Source organism: Eptesicus fuscus, chromosome 20 (genome assembly GCF_027574615.1).
Source record: "Eptesicus fuscus isolate TK198812 chromosome 20, DD_ASM_mEF_20220401, whole genome shotgun sequence".
In the NCBI taxonomy this organism is placed as follows: Eukaryota; Metazoa; Chordata; class Mammalia; order Chiroptera; family Vespertilionidae; genus Eptesicus; species Eptesicus fuscus.
Genome location: NC_072492.1, coordinates 25020553 through 25034082, shown reverse-complemented (window position 1 = coordinate 25034082; position 13530 = coordinate 25020553).

The window sequence follows — 13530 nt, the reverse complement described above, 5'->3', positions numbered from 1 at the left end:
CTCTCTGTAAAAAATCAATAAAATATATATTTTTTTAAAATAAAAGTGTTAGGGATTTTATGATTTTCATTTGATTTCAGTGTCATATCATTGTGATTTTTAAATATCCATGTTTCCCATATAAATCTTTCACCTCCAGAAATGGTCTCTTGCCCGACTGGTATTGCTCAGTGGTTAAGCTTCGACCCATGAACCAGGAGGTCATTGGTTCGATTCCCAGTCAGGGCACATACCTGGGTTGTGGGCTTAATCCCCAGTGGGGGTGTACAGGAGGCAGCTGACTGATGTTTCTATCTCTCTCTCCCTCTTCCTCTAAAAATCAATAAAACGGTTAAAAAAAAAAAGAAATGGTCTCTTGTAACCCACAAAAATGCCACATGTTTATCACCATCACCATCATTTCGATGCTATAAAAGAGTCACATGTGACATACTGAAGCCAGATGCTGTCATTTTTATAGCAATGAGTTTGAAAAAGATGTGGGTGTTGCTGAAAAGCTTGGTCCTTCCAGGCGTCCTCAAACTATGGCCCACGGGCCACATGTGGGTGTTTTTGCCGTTTTGTTTTTTTACTTCAAAATAAGATATGTGCAGTGTGCCTAGGAATTTGTTCATAGTTTTTTTTTAACTATAGTCCAGCCCTCCAACCGTCTGAGGGACAGTGAACTGGCCCCCTGTATAAAAAGTTTGAGGACCCCTGAATCTAGCCAGTTCCACAAGCAAGGTCTCAGGAAGGCAGCCACCAATGATGGGAAGTGTCAGGCTACCAAGGCCATGGCCACTGACCAGAAGTGGGCACCTACGGGCCATGATCTGATTGTGGTCTTCTAAAGCACACTGTCCAGTATGGCAGCCACTTGCCACATGTGGCTATTCAGTTTAAATTACTTGAGTTAAATAAACTTTAAAAAGACAACTGCGGCCCCTTGCCCCAGCCAGCCCCATCCCCAATTGGCCCCCATCAGGGCGGGCCAACTGAACCCCATCAGTGCACAAATTTGTGCACTGGGCCTCTAGTCTGCTCATAAAAAAATAAGGAAATCCCACCATCATTGGACCTTGAGGACATTATGCTAAGTGAAATAAGTCAGAGAGAGAAAAACAAATACTGTATGATCTCACTTATATGTGGAATCCTAAACAAACTCATAAAAACAGAAAACAGATTGATTGTTGCCAAAGGTGGAGGTGGAAGGCAGGGGAACTGGGTAAATGTGGTCGTGAGATACAAACTTCCAGTTATGAGAGAAATAAGTTCCGGGGAATGCCGCATGTCGACCATAGTTAACTACAGCCAGGGGTCCTCAAACTTTTTAAACAGGGGGCCAGTTCACTGTCCCTCAGACCATTGGAGGGCCGGACTATAGTTTAAAAAAAAACTATGAACAAATTCCTATGCACACTGCACATATCTTATTTTGAAGTAAAAAAACAAAACAGCAAAAACACCCGCATGTGGCCCGCGGGCTGTAGTTTGAGGACGCCTGAACTACAACTGTATCATTTATTTGGAAGTTGCTAAATCTTAAAAGTTCTCATCACAAGAAAAAAGATTTTTGCAAGTGTATAGGTGATGGACATTCACTACACTTATCATGCCAATCATTTTGCAATATATACACACATCGAATCATTATGTTATACACCTAAAATTAACACAGTGTTACATGTTAATTATTTTTCCAAAAATGTGATAACATTTGAATTTAATTTTAAAATGTAATCCTAAATAAATTCATACTTTTTGTAAAAAAGCCTTCCATGCCTTTAGTTGTATTGGCCACATTCCAAGTCTTCAATGACCATGTGTAGCTAATAGCTACTGCATTGAAAGGGGCAGCTATCGAGCCACAGAAAGTTCTATGGGGCAGCACGGTTAGAGAAAGGCAGGCTAGGGAAAGGAAATGAACAATTCTTCAGGGAGAGAAACCTTCATCAGGCTTGGTCACAGCCCAAGGAATGAGTCAAGACAGCATGGCACCCTGGTAACTACACCAATAGGCTCCTGGCTCCCCTGCACCTTTGCGTGTTGCAGCCCCTAAAGGCAACTGTGACATCGTGTCTAAGAGAAGAGGCTAAAAGTTACTCGGTGGAAAGATGCAGAACCAAAGTGGAAAGCTAGACCTTTTGTTCTAAAGTCTCCATCATTTTCTCAAGGAAAAGGGCAACAATGAAAAGCTCCTTTATAAACAACACAAAGTGAAAAGGAAACAAAAGGTTTGATCAGGACAGAGTGTGTCACACAGCACAGTTTAAATCAGACACAGATGTGTGTGTGTGTTGTTTTTTTAATCAGAGGTATCAGTCACCAAAGGGTGAAACAAGATTGTACATAAGTGGAGAGGAAATACATTGGCTCATTTTGTTAGAATTTAATTCCATTTCCATGTCTGCCTCCTTCCCTTGGGGGGATGATGATCTGATTTGATGTTGAAAGGATTAAGCAAAATAAGATTAAAGGCAATATTAGAAAAGAAGGTGGTGTCAGATTTTTTTGTGTTTGTTTGTTTTGCCTTTGGAGGGTGGCGTGGGATTTTTTTTTTTTTTAAAGGAAGAAACTTGGAAGTTAAAGAAAACAAAACCACAGAATTAAAGATGCCTGTCTAAAAAATATAAAACCACTCCATCTGGGTTATTGCATTCCAAGGTTTACTTCTCACAAGACATGTTTTTCCACTCTTGTGGTTTTATATTTTGTTGATAATTTTCCAGTTTTTCCTCTAGCTCTTTTTGGGGACCCCACCCTTTGTATTCAGCTATCTATCGAATGTCCTACTTGAATGTCCCATAGGACACCTCAATGTCAACGTATTCAAATCTGGCTTCATGATCTTTCTCCTAAATAAAACAAAACATCTGACTTCTCTTCTAGTACATGTCGTCTTAGTAAATGACAACAATTACCTAGTTGCTCAGACCCAAAGCCATTCTCAGCTCTTCATTTCTTCATTCCTTTCATCTTCAATCATTCCCCGAAGCCTGTCAACTCCCTCACATCTAAGTGCACATATGAACTCTGAAATAAAATTTTAACTCTCAAGTTAGAAGTGAGGACTAGACATACCATGTGGAATCACTGGATATAGGGTGGATAAACCATGAAAGTGGGTAAGATCTCCTAGGCACTGAATACAGATGGGGGTGGGGAGGGCAGAAGGCTCCTGACCATACCCAGAGACCTGCCAACATTCAAAGAGCAAGCAGAGAAGGAGTAGCTGGAAAAAAGAGATTGGAGGAAAAACAACCAGTGAAATAAGAGGGTGTGGTATCACAGAAGCCCAGGAAAGAGCTTGCCAAGAAGGAGGGAGAGAGAAATTGAACTGAATACTGACAGGAGGTGGAATGAGATGAAGACAGAGAAGCAACCACTGGACTGGTCAACATAGAAGATTTTGTGAGTTTGACAAACTCCCATTAGTGAAATCATGGGGACAAAGTAGATTGTGGAGATAATGAGGGTGAAGTAGAAAAGATCTTTTATAGTAGAAAATAAATAACTGAGTATTTTTGCTGAGAAGTGGAGGAATGAAATGGAATAATAACTGAAGGTGGGTGTGAAGGGAAAGGATGTTTTCATTCTGTTTTAAGATGGGAGGAACCACGTAATGCCTGTACACTGATGGGAAAAGTCCACAAGAGAGAGAAAAATTGATAAGGTGGGATGTGGGGTATATGGAAATTTTATACCCTTTCCAATTTTTCTGTAAACCTAACATAATTCTAAAATCAAAGGTTTATTTAAAAATTCAAAATGGATAAAGGACTTAAACGTAAGACGGGAAACCATAAAAAAATCTGAGAAGAATCCAAGGGCATCAAAATATCAGACATATGTGATAGCAATGTCTTTACTGATACAGCTCCTAGGGCAAGGGAAACTAAGAAGAAAATAAACAAATGGGACTACATCAAAATAAAAAGCTTCTACACAGCAAAAGAAACCATCAACAAAACAACTAGAAAGCCCACTGCATGGGAGAACATATTTGCCAATGTTATCTCCAATAAGGGTTTAATCTCCAAAATTTACAGGGAACTCATACAACTTAACAAAAGTAAGGTAAACAATTCAATAAAAAAATGGGCAAAGGACCTAAATAGACACTTTTCGAAAGAGGACATACAGAAGACCAAGAGACATATGAAAACATGCTCACAGTCACTAATAATCTGAGAGATGCAAATCAAAACTACAATGAGGTAGCATCTCACACCTGTCAGAGTGGCTATCATCAACAGATCAACAAACAGACAAGTGCTGGCAAGGATACGGAGAAAAAGGTACCCTCCTGCACTGCTGGTGGAAATGCAGACTGGTGCAGCTACTGTGGAGAATAGTATGGAGTTCCCTCAAAAAAATTAAAAATAGAACTCCCATTTGACCCAGTAATCCCACTTCTAGGAATATATCCCAAGAAATCAGAAACACCAATCAGGAAGGATATATGCACCCCTATGTTCATAGCAGCACAATTTACCATAGCTAAGATGTGGAAACAGCCTAGGTGCCCATCAGCAGATGAGTTGATTAGAAAACTGTGGTACATCTACACAATGGAATACTACGCTGCTGTACTAGTAAAAAAGAAGGAACTCTTACCATTTGCAACAGTATGGATGGACCTGGAGAGCATTATGCTAAGCGAAATAAACCAGTCGGAGAAAGATAAATATCACATGATCTAACTCATTTGGAATATAATGAACAACATAAACTGATGAACAAAAATAGAGCCAGAGAAAAAAATATTTTAGAATATAATTGAAGTAATCCTGTTATTTGCAGATTTTTAATATTTTCTACAACTTTTGTGATATTATACTATGTTAGTAGAGTTTTGGTAATATTATTATATTGAAAATCTTTTTTTCTCTTGAAATATTAATGCTATTGCATGTCATATTATATTTAAAATTGTTTTCTTGAAATAAAAAGTTTATTGCATGTAACATTATATTTAAAATCATTTTTCTTAAAATATTAAAAAATAATAAAATAAAAGGTTTATTTAGGTTAAAGAAAAAAAAAAAAAGAGGAACGAAGCAGAAGAAAAAGAACTTTCAAGGGCAAAATCTTTACATAGGTGCTACTCTCCAAAGCCTATGTGAGGGAGAATAGAGCTGGCTATTAGTGAATATTGTTTACTTATTAGTAACTGAATGAATTTAGTTACATTTTAGGGTTTACAAAACTTACATACATTCACTCACTTTAATCATTATAATCTTGGGAGGAAGCTATGGTGATGCTCATTTCATGAGAGGAGGAAACTGAGGCTCAGAAAGGCAGGGCCCTGATTGACAACAGCATTCCCCATTAGCCAGAGGAATTTGAAGAGGAAAGCCCAGTTTCCCCACATATTTGCTTAATATGTGTTTGGACATGTTGGTTTTGTTGGGTTTCTCCCAACTGAAGCGTTCCACCAATATTTAGTTGGGTCTAAGTTTCCTCTGCTCCAGAATGGAAGAAAAACACATTTAGGAGCCCTCTGGTTCTCGAATGCTCTGATATTGAATTTTGTTGAGTGTTATGAGTGAGAAAGGTTGGGAGTCTCTGCCATGAAGACAAACACGTGGGCAGCAGAGAGCGGGATCTGAGCTCTCCGTCATACGTTTGTCCACTGCATGTTGTTGGAGGGTCTGTTCACAGCAAAACGCCCTGTGATGAAATCTTCCAAATTGCTCCATGAGGTGCTGACAGCATTATCTTTGCTCTTCTGCATGTGTTCAGTGATTGTGAATAAAGATGCAATAATGCTGGGTCAGCCTCCTTTGCCTCTTCCCAGGGAATCTCATGAAGAATAAATCAAAACTCCATGTCTAGCCCAGCTGGCATGGCTCAGTGGCTGAGCATCAACCTATGAACTGGGAGGTCATTATACGATTCCCAGTCAGGGCACATGCACGGGTTGAAGGCTTGATTCCCACTGTGGGGTGTGCAGGAGGTAGCCTATCAATGATTATCTCTCTTCACTGATGTTTCTATCTCTATCTCTTTCTTCCTCTCTGAAATCAATAAAAATATATTTTTTAAAAACTCCATGTCTACAAATGAGAGATCATTTTGAGACCCACTACAAGTTCTCTTAGTTATCCAATTTCATTTTTTTTTTCAGACCCTTAATCTTACTTTGAACCAAGGTAAGAAAATTAAGAAATTTGGGAGCATCTCCCAGATGAAAATTATATTTCTAAAACATTTTAGGTTTATAACTATCAGATAGCATGATTCATTATTAATTCAAGTCAATTGGATTAGCATGCATTGAGAACCTGCTAAGTACCTAGGCCTCATGCTGGACATTGGGAATAGACAGTTGGATCAGATAAAGTCCTGGACTCAAAAGACTCAACCTATCAGCTTAATTTGAATACTCACTGTTGTATGTAGAAACAGTAGTATTATCATGCCTAATAATCTCAGCCAAGGTACCATGATGATACATTCCATTAATTCCTATGTTTCTCATTCTTTTATTTGTAAGCCTCTCCCAATATATACCTTGCCCCCAGACTTCCAATCAAGTCTGGCCAATGGAGAGGACAGCAAGAGATGAGAGGTTGGCTGGAATGTGGTCAAGATATTTATTTCCATGGCTCCTCATTTGCAGAGTTACCATTTTTCTGTAGACACACACACACACACACACATACACACACACACACACACACACACACACGCAATTTTATACAAGCAGATCTTAACCATAATATTCTTCCTGGTCTTGTATCTAAGCTGCTTTGACTTAGTCTGTAAATCTATGACAATCTCTTTCAACCAAGTCAAATGCCTCCCTTTTTTGCGCTGTTTACTGTTTGAGAGAAAGACGAGATCCTTTCATCTTACCTTGTTAATGGGTTCACCACAAATTACTTCCAGTACTTCCAGGCCCTTTTCACCAAAGCAAATCCAGTTTCCTTTTCAACCTGGGGTTTATTGAAGGCTCCATATTCTATCCATGGCTTTTGGAACATCGGTGCCCCCTCTGTGTAATTTTCACTCCATATCTGCCTCCCTATGTAAGCCTGCAGGCCCAGGACCTCAGAGGTTGAGGATTCAGACCTGGCAGGGGCCTGAGGACCCACAAAGCTCTCCCCACAATTTCATTTGTTATTTCCTGGACTTCCCTCTGCCTCTTCCCTTGAGTTCCTGGAGCCTCATCAGGTCTGTACCATGCCATACTCAGATCTGAAATTCTGTCCTTTCTCTCTTTTCCACAAGAAATCCAATTATAAGAATAGTAGGGCATTTAACAACTTTATGCAAAACATGAGCATGTCACAGAAGAGCGATCACATGACATGCCCATCATTCTCTGCCAACTCTTTGGCTACCAATTTCCTGCTGTGTTGCCTCCAATCTCACACATGCTGTTGCCCATTGGCATGTGTGTTCTAAGCTCCCTCTCCTGACCTCACTCCACTGCTTCTCTCACCAGGTCAGCCCACCTTGCCCAGATAGGAATGCCAGTTAACCTGTTCTCCATCTTGTTGAAAACTCAATACCGTTTTTGAAAAAATATGTTTTTATTGATTTCAGAGAGAGGAAGGGAAAGGGAGAAAGAGATAGAAACATCAATGAGAAGAATCATGGACCGGCTGCCTCCTGCACGCCCCACACTGGAGATTGAGCCCACAACTCTGGGCATATGCCCTGACCTGGAATCAAACCAGTGATCTCTTGGTTCATATCTCAATGCTCAACCACTGAGCCACATTGGCCAGGCAAACCTCACCACCTTTTTTTTTTTTTAATTTTTTTAATCCTCACCCAAGGATATTTTTCCATTGATTTTTAGAGAGTGGAAGAGAGAGGAAAAGACAGAGAAAAATATCAATGTGAGAGAAACACATCAATTGGTTGCCTCCTGCACAAGCCCCAAACCCGGGACCCTTGAGTCCCCAGACCGACGCTCTATCCACTGAGCCAAACTGGGTAGGGCTGAAGTCACCACCTTTTAAAAAAGTCCTATCAGAGTCCTCTGCTTGCAGAACCCTCCCATTCTCTTTCTCTATCTATGAGATGATCTTCTTAAAGTTTATAGAAGTCTTGTGGGCATTTGGAAATTACTAAGTCTTTGATAACTTGAGCAAGAAAATTACTGTGAAGATGATTTTAGTGAATTCAAAATGATACAGATAAAGAAATACACATAATAAAGGTACACAAATCTTTTAGACATTTAATAGAAATTCAAAAATAATAGATATAAAGATAAACTGTATTAAAGGAAGCTTTTACAAAGACCATAAACATATAAGTTGAGGGAAGGAGTCAATGAGATTAAAAGAAGTTGAGGGTGCACACAGGGAAGTCTGTAGAACAGTTCTAGATTTCTATACTATTAGAACTTATAGGAAATATATCATATTCTTATGTATATCTACTATTCCTGTTTTGGTCATTTGTAGGCTCAGACCCACCAAAATATTTTAGCTGCCAAATCACAATAGCCAGGTCAGTGAGATGCCGTTTAGTGTTGGTGTTGGAGAAAGCCAATCACTTCATAGACGTTCATGAGACTCGCTGCTAGTGAAAACATTGCCCATTCTCGTGTCACCCCTTTTCTTGTCTCTCGTAGCAATAAGAGACTCCCAGGGATGAGCTGCCAATGTAATCATCACTGAGTCCTGTTTCAACACGATTACAAATAGTGGCCCATATTATTGTTTACATCACCCAGCAAAAGGGCACGTCCCTGGGGCTTTGACATTATTATTAATCTCACTGATTTCCAAAATAGTATTAGGAGTAATGATGTTTACACGAGAATCACAACTGTCTTCAAGTCAGTCCCCACTTCATCATAAACCTCATGTGTCACCATTTGTCTGCAAGTTTATCCCACAATATTTTGAAAGACTTGACTAATTGTAACCCATGTTTGTACATTGCTAAACTCTTCCAGAATGTCTGTGAGATCTGGCTTTGTGCATCACCAGCCAGCTTGAAATAAAATGACATCTGGGTGTTTCTTTTATAGTGCACGGAGCGACATCAAACACTTATCTAATTAATATGACCGTGGTAAATATTTTTATAAATGATTTTAGCTTTCCCTTTGTGACCCAGAACAAGTTAGCAAGGTAAGGTCAAAATGTCCTTTGGGATTGACCTATTTGGACATCTTTCCCATTTTTCTCTCTTCTGGGCAGTGTGCTTGTTTTCCAATCATGTCTTACTTTATTGGCTAAGAAGTAAACAACATGAAGCTTCTTACCACTTTAAACTGTTCCAGATATTAGATCTTATTTGAAATGAAGAAACTATATATATTTTTTAGACAGAATAAGGTTTGGTTCATTCTGTTCTGAGTTTAAAAGATAATAATAAGTATGTACTCTCTTATCCCAATATTCAGAGAATACACCCATTGCTTAATTTTTAAATTCTAAACTGGAGTATAGACTCTTCTGGAACACAAGTATAATGGGTTTCACAAGAACTTTTATATTTAGGATGACAACACTGGGCTTTCCATAACCAGCCTGTGCTACACTCTCCAACTTCAGGGTTTTTTAAAAAAATATTTTTATTGATTTCAGAGAGGAAGGGAGAGGGAGAGAAAGATAGAAACATCACTGATGAGAATCATTGATCGGCTGCCTCCCGCAGGCCCCACAGTGGGGATCTAGCCCACAACCCGGGCATGTGCCCTGACCGGGAATCGAACTGTGACCTCCTGTTTCATAGGTCAACACTCAGCCACTGAGCCACGCTGGCCGGGCTCCGTCTTCAATTTTAAATAGTCAACACTGTCGAGAACCTTGCCCTCAGCTGCACAGACCACAGGGCCAGCACAGCACGAAGGTATCAGAGGTGAAATTGTTGAACCAATCGTTGAAAGTTGGCTCTCAGTGAACCAGAATTGAAACCCCCACGAACCCATAATCTAATCCACCTGCCGCTGGGGTCAGGCGTTCACACAATCAGGCCCGCCGCTGCCGCACAAAAGGCTGCCGTCAGACGTCAATCTCTCTATCGCTAACAGGAAAGTCTACTTCCAATGTGTTTACAAGTCCAGCTTTGGAAAATCTGGGCCTAATCCCAGACTGACTTCCTCTGTGATAATTGCTAACATAACACTACAACACGGCGACCTTGTTCATGGAACCCTTGTTTCAAAACTCCAGCATCTACCCAGCTGCCTCCCTTCCAGGGGCTTCTGTTTACGAAGATGCCAGAGGCTGTGCTTCTTGGGACCCCAGTCAATCCCTGGGCCTTCCCTCCCCAGATGAAGTGATAAAGTCTGGACCCCATCTCCTCATTGCCCAGTCTACGCTGCACCTGGAAAATACTGAAATCAGTTTGTTGCGATAAAACAAGTGTAAGGAAAGCAGATTCTGGAGTGAAAGGGTATGTGATGGTGTGAGCTACGGAAGGTTAACCAAGTCAGCCAGTGGGGGCCTTCTCTCTCTAACTTGGAAGCAAAACTTTGCGGTCATGACGAGGGAATGCATTGTGATAGGGGAGGTTTCCTCGGGAATGTGCTTCCATTCGCACACTCTGCCCCTTTTTCAGAGTATTAACTGGAGGGGATTTTTCTTGTCTCGTCTTCCCATTAAACCACAGCTTCTTGGCATAAGAACTATCCCATTTCCTCAATTGCTAACACAATTCCTGGCCAATGGCAGGTACCCAATATATGTTTCTCTAAAAAAAAATTAATGACTCTGAAGGATCTGAGGTTTAGGACACTGAAATTCTGGACATTTTCTAGAACCCAAAGAAATTTTCAAATTTAATATCATTTGTGTTTTAAATGGATGACTTCAGTATAACCTTGCTATAATATACACACAATATAGTTCATTAGGGAGTTAGTTGATGGTATCAGAAATTACACATTTCTGGTTTTGTCATCAAAGGACAATAAAAATGCATCTTCTCATTCCAGAAAATGCTCTTCTAGGTGCAAACACATCCCAGTGGCTTCTGACTTAAGTCTGAAATGCTCATAGAAAGAGCCAGATAAGATTGTGATGATTTATTTTATGTATTAACTGAGAGGGTGGGTTGTTGGCTTTTTGTTTTGTTTTTTTGATGAAATGAACATTTAAATTGGTGGATTTTGAATACAGCAGATTGCTCTCCCTCTCCATTATGGGTGGGCCACATCCAATCAGTTGAAGGCCTTGATATAGCAAGAACTGACCTTCTCTGAGCAAGAAGGAATTCCACAGCATGCAGCTTTCAGCCTTGAACTGCAACACTGGCTCTTCCCCAGATCTCCAGCCTTCCAGTTCACCTCGCTGATTTTGGACGTGCCAGACTCCTCAAAATAAATCTCTTTATATATGTATATCCTATTGGTTCTGGTTCTCTGGTGATCCCTGACTCGACTCAGATCCATAGGCATATTCTACAATCTATCATCCAACAACTCTGTGGCCCATTTTCCCCTAGAATATTATGTGGGGAGATTCCTCACACTACTCGTTTGCACAATGATCTCGCTTCTTTTCTGTGTGTCGAGTGAGATTAAACAAGAGGTGTTCTCATGGCCATGACATCTAAACCAAGCAGTGGACTAGGTGTCAGGAGACATTGGTCTCAGTTACAGCTCTGTCTCATGCTGTCTGTGAGATTTGCCTACCTGTTCCTCGGTTTCCTCTCTGTACAATGAGGGGGTGAGAGGAGGAAAGAGATGGGGTCTGAGCAGTTGTCTCTTTAACCTAGAGCCCATGGCTGGGCTTTAGGACATCGGTGAGCCTCCTGCAATTACAGGCAAACACACGTATGCTTATTTTTCTGACAAGGTGGTTTGTAGCTTTCAATAGTTTCAAGTAGGTCAGGGAACTGCAAAAGGGTTCTGGACTTGTACTGGCCATGGCTCTTTCTAGTTTGGAGCTCTCATAATCCTCTTCTCTCAGCTGCAGGTGGTTTATAAATATACACTTATACAGTGGTTCTACATGTATATTTACATGTATATATGCCTTATATATGCATAGATACATAGATACATATAAATGCATATATATACACACACACATACATGTGGCTATATATGTATAGATGGTATATATGTGTGTGTCTCTATCTTAATTTAAATGAAATTAAGTTTTATATATACACATATTTGTATTCAATATCATATTCATAGAAATATGAAGTCTGTGTCCTTCACAAAAGCTGGGGACTTGTGTGGTGGGTAATATATAAAAACTCGGAAAAATTGTGGGCAAAAGTTTACAAAGTTCTCCGAAAGATAGTTCAAATAGTTCAAATAGAGAACAGCTTGGGGCATATTGCTTAGACATTCTCCCCTGGGGTCTTTATCTCAGATGGAAAAGTCTAGGCCTGGGGACTGAGAGGCTGCCAAGTCAAGAATGACTGCATGTGGGGGAGCCCTGTCTTGCATGGAAAGAGCATTATGAGGTTGAGATGCATCTAGAAAGGTCTTATTTGTCTGTGATGGCTAGGGGTGGGGGCGGGGGGAGTGGGGCAGAACATGAGAGAGATTGCTAGCTTGGGAGGAGAGGAAGGTTACTGGAAGGGGTGGTTGACAGTGTGAAATAGGAAGTTGAAATGGAGACGACGGTGAAACTATCGCTGTGGCAACCGGAGCTGAGGTGAGCAGTAAGTCCAGGCATGTCATTACTCATGAGGGCGGTTATAGCCTGATATTTCCACACACTGTAGTAAAGTGGCCATCTGACCATCTGGCCCCGGACACGTCGGGGAGGAGTCACCCGGGGGCATGGGTGATATTCCCAGAAGCATCGCCTTTGAAGAATGACCCCTCACGGGCTGGGTGACAGCGGCGGCAGGAAGTTACTCAAATGACAGCAAAAGCATCAGAGAAATGTGGCTTTAGGGGACCTTGTTACATCCCAAATGCTCCCAGCATTGGTTTTCCGAATAGTTGACATTGTTGCACACATTAGCACCCATGGATATGACCCACAGTCACTTTAATTTCCATGTTATACTGGAAATGCACTTAGGGTCAGTCACCGGATTTACAACCCAGGACCCAAATGAGAACGTTTATGTCTAACACCCTTCCACATTCCTGAGGTTCCAAGCCAGGCTAGTACCAGAAAGATCAAGCTTTGGATGGTGTCCCACCACTCACAGTGGTACGGAGCATCTACTCAAAAAGTCATGTAGCCTTTTTTTTTTTCTTTTTTCCCATCCATGAAAGGAAAGCAGGATTTATCAATGGAACTTCAAAGGTTTGGGGAACAGTCCTGATTATTATAAAGCATTCAGAAGAGAAATGGGAAAATAACCCCATCCCATCCCAAAGATTGCCAGGGATAATGACAAGGGTAAAAGTTATCTTCATTAATCTTGTGTAATAATTTGTGAAGAGTATAATTTGTAAAGGGCCACAGGGGTGCGAACATCAAAGGTGTCTGTCACCACCCTGGCTGGGTGGTTCAGTGGGTTGGAGCGTCCTCCCATATACCAAAAAGGTAATGGGTTTGATTCCTGATCAAGGCACATACCTAGGTTGTGGGTTCGATCCCCAGTCTGAGTGCATACAGGAGGCAACCAATTAATGTTTCTCTCTCATGTTGA